Below are 11,128 nucleotides of genomic sequence, written 5' to 3' on the forward strand. Positions count from 1 at the left end.
CCTTGCTTTGAAGTCATTTGGGCATTTCTTTCATGTGTATTCACTCAGTAAAAAAACTAAAGGGCTAACTGCTGGGAGTACTGCTCTGTTCAAGAGTTGGGTTTGTGTGTGTGCACGGCCGCCCGCACGCCAAATATAAAAAGTGTTCTTGTCAAGCAAATTTGCCGAAGTGGTGTTAAATTGGCATCCCCCCATTAGGTCAGAACATGCTTAAACATAACATAACTATGACAATTAAGGTCTAATATTTATAAATTGTTACAAATTGCTGCAAAACCTGTATATCTAGTCATTTTAGGGCATAAACAAGTTGTGGAAGGATACAATTAATTCTGATATTTACAGAATTAAGGGGATGTTTGTATTTCCCTTCTTGGGTCATTGTAAAATCTCTGCACCCCAGATGTTTTTTAAAGTTGCTTAATTCAATATTTAGAAGAAGATAGTTACTGTAATGTCATCAAAGACACCATGTTAGGCGTATTGAAAACATGTCCTACTTCTGGTGATTTTATTCCTTGTAATGTATAATGCAGCCTTCATTGAAAGGTGGTTATGACTATATCAGTACAGGAAGGACACAGATTTGTGTGTTCTTAATGTAACTTGTTTACACACAAACCACACTCAACCTATCCTATCACTTACAGCTGAAATTCAGAGTAATTTCTCAGCTTAAAGGTAAGCTTCACGTGACATCACAATAGGCTACTGTATATTGGCAACCACACTTCAATTTCTCAAAATTGCACAATGCCTAAAATATGCAGGCCAGGTTTGAAGTGGATAATAAATTCCACCAGATAGAAAGCGTGAAGATGGGACCCCCACTACATGTTAAAGTGCTCTTTTTTCCCCCCTCTTTTTTCCCCCCTCTGGACACTGTACTATACACCAAACCTCTTCGCTGAAAATAGCCAATCCACAAGCTCACAACGCCCTGCAACACCTTGTGAGCTTGTACATCTGCTATTTTCAGGCTAACGTTCCCCGTAGAATAGGGCGAATGTGATGTGTTTTTTAACGTAAAAAAAATAAATAATTTGAGACCAAGAATTGGGATGTCTGAGGACCCCCCAGGCCCCAGGGGTCCCGGACCCCTTGTTGAAGGCTCCTGTCTTTGGACTATTAGGCCTATACCTATTGCAGCAGGTTGCTGGATGCTGCATTAACTCGGAATCAAGTGAGATAGAATATATTCTATCTCACTTGATCATCTATCTGATAGATGATGTCTTTCAGCATCCATGGAGTTGTACTACACACCTTCTACTGCAGGTGGCGGCAAGCTTCAAATCGTCACCATGCGTGGCGACACATCTTCATCCACCCGGAAGTTATTTAAGTGTTTGTTTTGGTCAACAGTCACACTAACGTTAGCTTTGCATTTGTTCAATCGCATTCACTCTCTCTTCTAAACATGGCTTTACTGCCATCACTGAAGTCCTTTGTCAACGAGCGTCTCTCTGCAGCCGCTGAAGAGATATTTGTGTTGGTTGAAAGGATTATAACAGAATATGAGGACCAGGCGTTCAGCTCCAAACAACAGATTGAACACTATGAGCAACAACAAAGAGTCCTGGCTATGGTTTCACCAGACATCAGATTATTTCACACAACAGGTTGGTACATTCAGTACACTCTATATTAAATAAACACTAAGGATTTAATATTGTAGATAGGGGTTCTAGACATCCAGTAGCCTTGGATCAAGACTATCATAGCTGTCTGTAATTCAAAATGTACTTGAGGAAAACTACAAAGGTATTATTGTGCTGGCATCAAAATATTTTTAATATTCCGTTCTGATTGGCTAAGTTGGATTTTTTTTTTTTGAACAACGCAGCATCCAATTCTGGATATTTAAGCAGATTAATGTGCATGTAAGACACATAGCTTGAGTTTAAAAAGGTTTCAATACCCTTTTCTAGACCAGCAGTTCCCAAACGTTTTAGCAAGACTCAAAAGAGACATTTGTCTCACCAAGACCCAAAATGTATTTATTTTTTCATTCATGAAATTCTCTTGAAAAATGTTAGAAATGTCCTCATAATTTGTCCCACAATTTTGCCAAAATGGCCTGTAATACTGTTCTGCTGGCAGTTGTGTGCCAGTCACAGGTGTGTGACAGTCACAGATGTGTGCCTAGCACCTGAGCATGGGTTCTGGTTTCTTCAAGCAGCAACACTGGTGGAAAGATGCCACGTTTATCCCTTCAGGAGGACCCTGATGGCATTCACCTCTGTTGCTTGGAGCATTGAAGATTCCGGTCTTCTTGGGGTGACTGGGGCTACTTTTTGGTCTGTTTTTGACTTCACCAGTCTCACAGAACTTAGTCATACGTTTGGAAATGGTACCAGGGCTGGCACCAAATAATGCTGCCACTCTGAATGCTGGAACACCAGCCTCGAGTTGCCCTATTGCACAGGCCCTATCCTGAAGGGACAAACGTGGCATCTTTCCACCAGTGTGAATGTTTGACGAAACCACAAATTCAACAAGTTGCAGAACCCATGCTCAGGTGCTAGGCACACACCTGTGACTGGCACACACCTGTGACTGGCACACACCTGGCTGTGACTAACACACAACTGCCAGCACCTGAAGCCCAAAACAAGAGTGAATGCCAGTGTAACAGTATTTCAGGCGCTACCCACACGTTTGGCTGTGTAGCTCATGCCTCGAATGCCCGATGCTTAGCAAGCTGTACCTTGTTGGAAAGGTGACGAATCAACGATGAAAATGATATAAAACACACAAATACAAATTGGTATTATTAAAGGGGAGATATGATGGACCGAAGTCAAGTTTCCTTTCTTTTTGTGCTTAGTTTTATAATGATGTTTCTGTTAGTTTTATAATGATGTTTCTGTATTGTATATGTTGGTTGCAAAACATGACCCGTAGCCCTATAGCTCATGTGGTGACACATGTATCTTTGGCAAGACAAATGGACATATTTTTGGAGCGGTGAAAGCGCTCCCAATAGACAGGTATGTCCGTGGGTATGTCCGTGGGTGGGTGGGTGGCTGGCTGGCCGTGTTCGTAGCCTGGCAATACCTTGAGTGGCCACACACAACACACTATTTAAAGGAGGGGCGCTGTTTTGTGCAGGCCAGGCACACTCACCACTCACTCACAGGCACAGTTTACTCACTCACTCACTCACTCACTCACATAGGGTACAGCTGCTCAAATTCACCGCTCCACTTCGAACCGAGGTTTGATTTTTAAACTTATTTCTCTTTATTCAGCTTAACTATGCATTAGTATTATCCTGTATTGTAGAAGTAATAACAGTTTCATATTTTCTTATGGTGTTCTGTTTTTCCCATTGCACACACTGTTATGTTTAGGCTTTTGAGCATGCAGATAATTACTGAAAGACTCAAATTCCTCCGCCTCTTTATGATGCTTTCATCTTGGCTTTAGCCAACATGAAATCTTCATCAGTGTGCAATGCAAATAAGACTTTTTCTCTCAGTACACTTTATGGCGTTAAGAACACACACACACACACACACACACACACACACACACACACACACACACACACACACACACACACACACACACACACACACATACACACACACACACACACACACACACACAGTTCAATCAGCAGTTGCTCTTAGGAAAGGTAGAGGAACTTGGTATTGAAATGGTTAAAGTGCCACTTAACACCAGCACATTTTGTGAGTTATCTGGAAATCTAAAGCTTATACATTATAGAATGGAAAAACATGTAATAGTTCTCTCTCAATTTATCTTCTGTCTAGAGTTCCAGCAACACTCTGCGTGTAAAGAAGAGGTTTACCCTGAACATCAGGAGAGCACTCCTAGTCTGGTCCAGGAGGAACCAGAGCCTCCACAGATCAAAGAGGAACCGTGGGAGCTACTTCAAAGACCAGAGGAGGCTGGTGTGTCAACGCATACATTTATGGTAGCAGTGAAACATGAAGCTGGCGATGCAAACAGGGAGACAGAGCCTGTAGCCAGCACCTCAGCTGAACACATGAAAACACAAGCTGATGTAGAGCTCTATGGAACATCACAACCAACTAGTGGGGGCCAGCTCCTCTCTTCACACTGTTCTGAATCTGACACTGAAGACAGTGATGTGTGGGAGGAGACCAGGGAAGATCAGTCAGCTTTAAACACTCTGAAATCCCACAAGACACAAAATATGGAAGAACAGAATTTGTCTTTGAGCAACAAGGTGTCCCAGGAAGACCTGCAATCATCAAAACAAACTCCATCCATGCGGATTCAGACAGGGGAGAAAAGCTTTAATTGTACAGTTTGTGTCAAAGGCTTTGCTCGAAAGTGTGATCTGAAGACACACATGAGGAGTCACACAGGGGAAAGGCCCTTTACTTGTATGTGTTGTAACAAAGGCTTTAGTCAGTCAGGTGATCTGAAAAAACACATGAGGATTCATACAGGGGAAAAGCCCTTTACTTGTACAATATGTCAAAGAAGTTTCAGTCTGAATCATCATTTGAAGACGCACATGAGAGCCCATACAGGTGAAAATACCTTTACATGTACAGTTTGTTCCAAAGGCTTTTTTCAAAAGAGTAATCTGAACGTACACATGAGGATTCATACAGGTGAAAACACATAAGTTGTACAGTTTGTTAAAGCAGCTTCAATCAAAATGTTTCACTGAAGCCATACTTTCATAAGGAGTCATACTTGATTTTGGCCACAACACCTTGATTTTTAGAACACATATCTACAAGTTTAGAAAACGACCCACTCTGTCGCTGACTTTATTTGGGAGAAAAGGAACTGAAACAATGAAAGGACTTCATCTGTTGTGGTTGTAAATAGCAGCAGTAATGATTTGATAATCGGTTCATTTCCATACGGACGTTTCTTTGGCATGGCCACTGTGCACCAATGTTATGTTACGGTTTGGCTATTTAATTGGTCTCCATTGTGTGTGGAGGGAAAGGGAGAGTGTTATTGGGGGGAAAAAACAGCCCACCATAGTTCGGTTCGCTCCATCCTAGGGGAAACACTGCTGTACATAAGTATAATTTTAGGTACTTTTAGTTTACTGGAGTATCTCCAATTATCTGTACTTTTACTTCTACCCCACTAAGTTTCAGGACATGTTGCATTAAAAGAAAATCAATTCAAATTAGGGATGGCAGGTTGTTAGTTGTTTATTTTCTCCTATATTCATTTTCTGATTTTTGAAAATGGCTAACAAAAAGCCTATCTAAAAATGTTCCTCGAGAACAGTGAAAACATCTTGTGTAATTTGTCTGTCTTCGCTGCTGAGTCAGTGTCAACTCAACTAAGCAATATCTTAAAGGGAGGAAGGCACTTGTGTGGAGGGCCCTGAATGGCATGGCCATGTGTATGGAACTCCCCAGATAAATCAAACTAAGTATCATCTATGCAACGGTAAAGTCTGTTCTCCTACATATATGGCAGTGAATGCTGGACCCTGAAGCCAACCCGGCAGAAGTCTCTAGATGGGTGTTACACCAGAATGTTGGCGAGCAGTACTCAACATCAGCAAGAGTAGGCTACACATGTTACCAACAAGAATCTGTATGATGGAATACCAAGGGTGCGCGATAATATAGCTGCCAGGAGAATGAGACTAGCAGGACACAAAGACACCAAGAGCTGCCAACCAAAACTCTTTGCCGAAAATAGCCGATCTACAAGCTCATAACGCCTCGCAGCACGAAGTGTTGACCCCTGACCTAGAGATATCTCAAAATTTAAGGATGTGTGCCAGGTGTGTTGTGTATGGGGGGGAAATCTCGCTTTTGCGAACGCCCATCATTTCGATCGGAGGGTTAGCAACTCACTCCACGGAGGCTAAGGTTAGGGTGAGGGTTAGAGTCGGGTGTCGAAGAGATGAGATGTAGTAACAGCGACACGCTCCTGTGTATGGGTCTGGGTACATGGTCACTCAGACCTGAATATTCCACTTGAAAACTGTGAGTTTTACAGATGTATGCAAAGAAAAGCTTTGGCATATTGAGCGGGCAGAAGATTATCACATTTCTTCTCTTTGCAGACCTTGAATAAAACAAAGACATTTAAATATGGGCACAGGGATGACATTGTCTTAACAAGATTTAGACTCTGGCATCGTGGGCTTGTCAGTATAACGTAACCCAACACTAATGTTGGGTGATTTTCACCTGGGCAATTATTATTTTAAGAGTTGTTACAGAATACAAGAGCAGCTTTGGTGCCTTTCAAATTAAACTAACTCTGTTTACCGAGGCAACCACCGTGTGTGTTGCTCACAGGAATAATTACAACATGGACAAAGTATTACAGCTTAATATGTTAGAATAGTTTATCAGCATTCAGCTTGATGTGCAAGTGACTAAGTAATGGCACAAGAGCCGGAAACTGCGTAAAGACAGATGTTTGTGAAGGTTGGCCCAATGAGCGGCTGGAAATCAGCACAGAGTCAAAATGCTCTTTATTCACCAAAAGGTTTACAAAATGAAGGCATCAGCAGCAAAAGATGATAGGCAGCACAAATGGCATAGTGGCACCTCCCTCCATGTCCTAGTACTAAGCTAAGCTGTTCTTGTGCCTTCTGAGAACTCTGCTGGTGCAACAATGTTATTTAAATTGCTATTTAGCTTGTTATCATTTTTAACAATCACCACATTATCCTTTTTCAAAATAAAATCCCTTGGAATATTCGTTTTTCAAAATAAAATCTCTACACATCATGTTTCACAATAAAAGCTACAATCTCTCAAAATAAAAGCCCTTAACCCAGTTGAAAAAGATTAAGTCACATATGTTTTCATCAGCTTGCAAACCTGGCCAATCTACAAACAGCCCTGTCCAGGGTCCTTTCTCATTTACCCGTAACGTTCTGTCATACGCTCCTCCAGGCTATGGGCCCGTCACGTTCTCTATTGGATAGCGCTCCTGTCTGTCCGTTGTCACGGTTATGCTTTTCCAGGCTATGGGATCGATATACCTGGACTACAGAAACACAGTAACGGGTGCGTTCGGAAACCCGCACCGGGTGTGTGCTCAGTGTAGTGAGTGCAGTGGGCGTGGCGTTGGAGAGTGCGTTCAGTGTGGCTTATTTACGAACGACCAGTTAAGAGTCAGCTGTGTGCTTTTTCACTCTGAACTCTGAAGGTAAACTTCCTTAAAAGCAGCAGTTGCTAACGTAACGTTGATATTGAAAGGAGATGTAATTCATAATATTGGCATACCTGCTGTTAGTTTACATGTTGATGCGTGTGAAACTATCAAGCCCAAACGACGACCTACAAGCTGTAAATGCTGCATTTGCGGTCATTTCCTCCATTGTTCACAGCTGAGAAGCGCTCGAGACACGGCGATGAAAACCAACCAATCAAAACACCACACTGACGCACCACACCGCCTAACCCCATCTTCTGAGTAGGGTTGGTGAGTGCGTGCACTCAACACACCAGTGCGCCGCGCACTGGATTTCCGAACGACAACGCACCAAGTGCACCGAATAAACGAACGACAACATGGCACACCAGTGCGTTGAGTGCGCATTTCCGAACGCGCCCGTCTCCCTTTTGCATGTCTAGTCAGCTGTGTGAGGATGCGCAGTGTCAAGATGAAAAAAATGTTCTTGTCATTAATTTAGCCTACGCTTGTCTTTTAGATTGGAATGTTGGAACTGCAATTTTACTTGAAATACCCAGCTGCTGTGTGCTAGCCTGGTGAGCTGTGCGCAGCAGGGGAATATCCCCGCCAAGCCAGGTTGTCTAGCCAGGCCTAGGCAGTCATAGTGGCCAATTGGAATGGAATCTGCTGAAACTGACTGATATACAGAACCATATATACAGTAGGCATATAAAGTCACTGTCGTGGTGGAAACCTTGTCCTTTAGAAGGAAACAAATATATAAAACAGGTTACATTTATCACTGACAACATTCACAAACACTCTTCACAACCATCTACTGTAAAGGTGGCCTTACATTAGCAGATAATCAGGGCATTTAACAACCCTCCAGAGACCAGAGTAGGGTTGCATCTAGATCAGGACATTTCACAAAATCAGGGACGTGCTGGGCCCCTGATTCAGCCTGGGAAAAAGAGTTGGAGAGGCCCTCATTGCGCGCTGTAGAGAGAGAGAGATCTCTCTCTATAGCGCTGCTGCTACTCAAAGATTTGCCATTTCAGATCATGACAAGTGACAAGCCAGTGGGCCAATTACATGAGTTATATATTTCGTCGTTGTCGGGTGGAAACCTTGTACGTCCAAAACTGTTTGTTTTGTATTTATCATTTTAAAAATGATTTAAACTAGTGAAACCTACTTTTGTGCGACTGCCTTGTATGATGAAGCAGGGCTTTGTTTTGCGAAAAAATTTACAAATTTGAAACTTGGAGATACAAGGTTTCTGCCCGACAGTGACAATTTACTTTGTTGGCCGCCCAGCCCGACATTTTATTTTTTATTTTTTTCTAATGGCCGGCCTGGAACGGCCAGGAATGAACCGGCCATTCGGGAGTTGTCCCGCTTTTCCCAATGGCCAGCACGTCCCTGCACAAAATGTTTGATATTTATCTGGATATGGAACAGCACAGCGGGGGACTGAGAGAAAGACAGTTGCTGTTCTACTCTGCTTCAACCTTTTAACATAAAACATCCCACAACAAAAGATATAAAAGCACTGCGTCATTTCTAGTTAACTCACTTACTGCCAATTAAAAATGCCCTCGAGTGGCATTAGTGCCAGCCCTCTCCATAGACTTCCATGTAATTTGTAATGCACAGATCATGCACACCCATGCACAGATCATGCACCATGTTTGTGCAGGCTGTTCACAGCTTTCAAACAAAAAAAAAAGATTGGAAATCCGTTCAGGCATTCTTGAGATAATAGCCATTATGTTTTCCTAAAATGTAAACAAAGATGGCTGCCATGTTTGATAGATGGGGTTGCTATGGGGGTTAAACATGCAATTTCGCGATTTCTATCATGCCTACTACATTTTTTGGGGTCCAAAAAATGTTTTTGAAAAAAATAATTTTTTGAAAAAAAAAATTTTTTTTGTTTTTTTTCTAAGTAAAAGTCGCCCAAAGTCGCTTGGCAGGGAAGCCCATAGTGAGAAAGTTGCTCTAAAAGTCGCCTGGCACTGTATGAGTTAACAATCACCAAATAGCCTATGATTTGTCAAAAAATAAAAGCTCATGCAGAGTTTTTAAAATAAGAACCCTCGGGTATAATACTTCTCCAAGATAAAAAGTTGAAAACACAGTTTTTCTAAATATAAGTTCTACACATCATCATTTTCCCCTTTTCAAAATAAAATCCTCTCACATAATTATTTTTTTTAAATAAAATCAAGTTTCACAATAATCCCCAAAGTCAGTTTAAAAAGAGTTCCACCGTTTTCTTTTCAACCTGCTCCCCATTGAGTATCCCACTTATTAAACAGGGACGTGCAGAGAATGTTAGACATGCAGGGTCTGACATTTTTAAAAAAGCAGTTTTGGTGAAAACATTGAAAATAGCCAACACGCATTGTGAGCTTGATACCACACTGAACTAAGTCAATAATGGAGATGTGGCATACAGCATGGATTTCTACACAGAGAGGGCAATTATTTCAACATAAGATGCTGTATTCAAGTTCAGGAGAGTTTGGAACAGATCATTCTCTTAAATGCTGCCGTTTGGCATGGAAAGGGGGCATTTTACCATAGTAAAAACAGTATTCATGGTCTGTAGAGGGCACATTTTACAGATGTGTAAAAGGGCAGGGGCTCAATTAGCCATTGATGTATTTTACACAACTACTTAATGAGTTACAGAATTTACCCTAAAGTAACAAAAAGAAGGATTTCATTACTTAATGAAAGTGGCACGCGGTCGCCTCGGAAAACAATGGAAAGTGTCGATAAAATCAAATCAATTTTCGGTTACAGCTTTCTAAAATATTTAAAAAAAAATCTTTCTTGAGATTAGCATTAAGCTTTAAGTCTTTGATTAGAAATATTGATATCAGGTGCTTTGAGTCTTTGATTATTCAAAAGTTACAGACCACTGAAATAATTGATTGATCAATCAGAATCAAGCATTCAACCAAGGCCACAATGGAAACAAGCCTTCGGCTTTCTTGTATGTCCATCATTTCATATACTATGAAACATTGTTGTTTTTTTTTCTGCCAATAAAGTAATCTATCTATCTATCTATCTATAGGGCTTGATTGTTGTTGTTCTAATCTGTGTTGGTGTTGGGCGGGGTTTCAAAAGAGCCAGGATTTCGCCAAGAGCATTCTCCACCTAGTGGACACAAACAGTAAAAACAGCATATGGGCACGAATGTCAATATTTAAATGATACTCATTGACAGAATGGAGACCAACATTTGCATTAACCTGTTGTTGAGGATTCGCCACAGAACAATAGATCAATGGTTATCTGTAGAACAGACCCTGAGGATGGAAGAACAATAAATCAACATCTGGACGGACGTTACCTTGGTCTCCAAAGCTCTCTGCCTCTGGCCAATGTTAACTGTGGCTTCTGACAGTTGTTTCAGCACATTGTCCACTCTGTCAAAACACACATTATTTAATAATAAACTCACACTTAACTTACTGTAGCATGTGCGACGTGCGTCCATGCGGGTACGTCCCTCAATTAAATGATTAGGCCTACTAATTAAGCAGCGGGTTATTAAACTCATACAGTGCCAGGCGACTTTTAGAGCAACTTTCTCACTATGGAGTTCCCTGCCAAGCGACTTTGGGCGACTTTTACTTAGAATTTTTTTTTTTTTTTTTTTTGGACCCAATTAAATCTAGTAAACATGATTTCAATCGCGATTTTGCATGTTCCACCCCCCATACAACCCCATCTTTCAAACATGGCAGCCATTTTTGTTTACATCTGAAGAAAACATTATGGCTGATAAATCATGAATGCCTGAACGGATTTCCAATATTTTTTTTTTGTTTGAAAGCTGTGAACAGCCTGCACAAACATGGTGCATGATCTGTGCATGGGCGTGCATGATCTGTGCACTATAAATTACATGGGAGTCTATGGAGGCTTCTGGCACTAGTGCCACTCGAGGGGCATTTTAAATTGGCAGTAAGTGAGTTAATACATAGAGACA

The sequence above is a fragment of the Nannobrachium achirus genome (genome assembly GCF_963921795.1).
Source record: "Nannobrachium achirus genome assembly, chromosome: 1".
In the NCBI taxonomy this organism is placed as follows: Eukaryota; Metazoa; Chordata; class Actinopteri; order Myctophiformes; family Myctophidae; genus Nannobrachium; species Nannobrachium achirus.